This window comes from Chionomys nivalis, chromosome 3 (genome assembly GCF_950005125.1).
Source record: "Chionomys nivalis chromosome 3, mChiNiv1.1, whole genome shotgun sequence".
NCBI classification, from domain to species: Eukaryota; Metazoa; Chordata; class Mammalia; order Rodentia; family Cricetidae; genus Chionomys; species Chionomys nivalis.
The window spans coordinates 52987930-52991606 of record NC_080088.1 but is presented as its reverse complement, the minus strand read 5'-3'; positions in this window follow the sequence as shown (position 1 = coordinate 52991606).

Genomic DNA, 3677 nt, shown 5'->3' with positions numbered 1-3677 from the left:
TCACACCTTTCCATTCTAGAAATCACCCTGGAGTGTGCGTGTGTGTATGTGTGTGTGTGTGTGTGTGTGTGATATTTCTGTTAAACATAAAGAATTAATAAGAAGTCTATAAGTACCTCAATCAAAATTTCTTATAAAGAGAAGAGACTGACTGTGAGAGAACATCAAGCTGTGTATGCATCATTGCAGAAGCAACTCTATCTTATAGACACCTTCTGTCCTTTCCTGTAGTTCACTTGCCTACCACTGGCTATGTTTTGTAACGTTTCCTGAAATTTCCATTCTTGCTCACTTACTTTCTCCAGTAAATTTAGATTAAGTATCCAGTAGCAGTGATGCCAGAGGAAGAAATGGAGGCTAGGCAGGAAATGGATGAATTTTCAATTAGACTTGATATTCTAATGCAGGAGTGTCCATCCTTTTGTCTCTGAGGCCTGGAGTTTCCATCTAAATGTACACGCTCAAGAGCCAAGCAAATTAATTTTTAAAAAAGCAGTTGCAAAACATGTACAATATTTTAAGTTGGTTTACAAGTTTACATTAGAACACATTCATAGCTATTCTTTAATTAAAATTCTGACAAAGCTTTGATAATTACTGCTTACTTATATTACCGGTCTAAGGAGTAGGAAGGCTTCCTTGAATAAGTGAATTAAGCAAAGTGAGTAGGAATGTCTTAGTAGGCAAGGGTGGTGATTAATTTCTTGACTCTCAGCGTCACCTACTGAGCTTACAAAATGATGTCCCTAATAACACTTTACCTCACTACCCTCCTTCACCATCATCCTTTATTTAAAGATGCCCCATTGTCTACAGAAAAAAATTACAAACCTGAGGTTAGATTCCAGTCTCATCTTCGCCAACAAAGAAGCTATAGTTCAGTTTCATTATAGTACTCATCTTTTGCTGGACAACAGGAGCAGATACCTATTTTCTTTTGTGGCTTGTGTTATCTACTTAAACTGGAAGCTGCACACAGTAATGTCTCCTCCTTCGATTGAATTCCTACTTATCCTCTAAATCTCTATTAAAGGACCAACTACCTGAAATGCTTTCCGTTGATCTCCATTCAGAATCCAGAGCTTATTTTTTTTTTTTTGACATTCTACAGCCATTCAGTCCCCCAATGCTTTATAGCAGCTGTTTTGTTCTACTTCATATGAGAGTTCTTTGTTTATAGGTGAAATCTAGGCTATGGTGGACACATAGAAGCCCCATCTCATCCTTTTAGGCTCCCCAGTTGCACGCTGCAATCTGCCGAGGTATTTTTACTATTATCTGCTTCACGCCCACAGATAAAACAAAACAGGTCACAATCTTCTGTTGCCTTTCAAGCAGTGAGGTACCTGTTACCTGTGGTGGTGTTTTTTGCTCTGAATTCCCCTTTAAAATATACAATTCAGACTTACCTGACCCTTTTATCTTGTCTCCTTCACAAATCCCTGCTTCTCCCACACTGATATTTCCAATCAGAAATATTCCCACCTGAGACTGTTGATTCTCCAGTGTGCAGGAACAAATTTTTCCAGATATGATAGCGACTTCACAGATACGGAGTCATTGTTAGCATATTATAGACTCTATTTTTAACTTCCTCTTGGGAAATTTGCTGTTTTAGATGCAGAGCAGTCATTGATAAGAAACACATACTAGTTTAAGGCAAGCTTGACTTTTTCCAGCACTCCTTTTTTTCTAAAACTCCAAATTTTAGACCCTTAGATATTTTTTAACCTCTGTTTTGCAAGTCATGGATGCATTTGCTGTATGTTAGTTCCACAGACACTTTGCTGCTCACTAGAAACACTACCAACATTATCACATTAGGGTCCCAAGCTGAAACTATTTCAAAAATTATATTGAGCAATCAGGAGAGGTTCTAAGCTTACCCTGCAGATTAGGGATTAGCAATCTGATTTCCTATAAAGAAAAGATAAACACAGAGGCTTTTGACAGACTGAAAAAGATGTTTCAGATACTATCATTTCCCTACCTGCTCCCCGTGAATTCTATGGACATTTGGTAAAAGAATCAAACTCTTAGAGACAGCATATCTTGAGCTGGCATCATCAGTCTTGGTCAGCAGAAACCAGAGAGCTGGAATATATTCTAGCATTCTCTATCTATCTTTTCATGTTTCTCTCTCTCTCTCTCTCTCTCTCTCTCTCTCTCTCTCTCTCTCTCTCTGATTGGCTTGGGACTCTCTCAAGATACTGTATTGTGCTTACCTCAGGCTTCCTTAAGGATTTCTTCAGACACCTTGGGTATAATGCATCATATTACCCTTATTTATCAAGTCTGCTTTCCATGAATGCAGTCAACTTTGACTATCCATTTAAAAAAAAAAAACAGAGAAGAGAGAGTATAGACATCTTCATGAGGGAAAGGTGCTTGGATAAGCCCTTGCAGGCTTTCATGGCAAAAAAAAAAAAAAAAAAAAAAAGAGAGAGATGGAATCACCCAAAGAACTCTGTACCATATCTACCATCTGCCCACTTACTCTCTTGTGCATGTATGTGTGTGTGTGTGTGTGTGCTTCAGACTCTGACCTACTAAGAGAAACTACTTAACATGCGTTGTAGAACTACAAGATTAACAGCATTTGCTTGTGAGAAATAATGCTTAATATTGCAGTTTAATTTATAATATGTTATCATCAACTATTCCTCAAATAAAATTTCATCATATAACCTCTTCTACTGATGTGAGTACTACTAATATTAATATTAGTATTTATTAATGGCCTACTGAACTATGTGATTTATTTGACATATTTTCTTAAATTACTATATAAATGTAATTATCCTCCTTCTATAAATAAAATTATAAGCAAAAAGGCCATTTAACTTTTTAGTTAGTGAACAAGTTTTGACTCCGAAGTACATGCTTTTAACATTAAGAGGAATATGAAGACTGAGAGAGAGAGTCTACCCTCGTGTCATTAGGTATAATCAACTGTATCCTTGCCTAATGTTGTAGCAATAGGTTTCTTTGTGCAACTGTTTCTTGTGTTTCACAAAACTCAACATGTTACAAGAATTAAAATGTTTAATACACTCAACATAAAACAGTGTCCTCCTATGTTAATGATAACGGGTCAACATTTTCCATTTCCCATTAGAATTAAAATCTATGTCAAAGAAACTTGTTATAAAGGTATTTATTGCAAATACAGCAGCAGCAGCATTGTCATACAATGTCATGGACACAAGAAGTCACTTACTCTTTCTTAGGCATGCCACATGTTAATAATAAGGGGTGTTTGTGAAATAGTCCAAAGATCTTTTAATCCCTTTCTCCAGTGTTGTGTGAATGCTAATCTGAGAGGCTGTACTTAGAAAGACTGGTCAAGATTGCAGAGCACAATTTGCTAATAGTTTCTTCTCCAGCTATGAAACACTGTCCAACCTCTTCAGTATAGTGAATGAGAAGATCATGTTCCCATCATTTCAGGAAATTGGTAGTGTTACACCCCAACAACTTGAGAAAATAACATTATTTCAGAGAACAAGAAAAAAACAGAAGAAATACCAAACAAGAAACTATCCATGACCTCAACCGGAAATGGTAAATACTTGTCAGTTGAGGAAAACAGTGAAAATGAAATCATTGTGATTTATTTAGCTGCCCTTTAAGATCCCAGCTATTTAAACTTACTTGTTCTCATAAATGTACAGTGT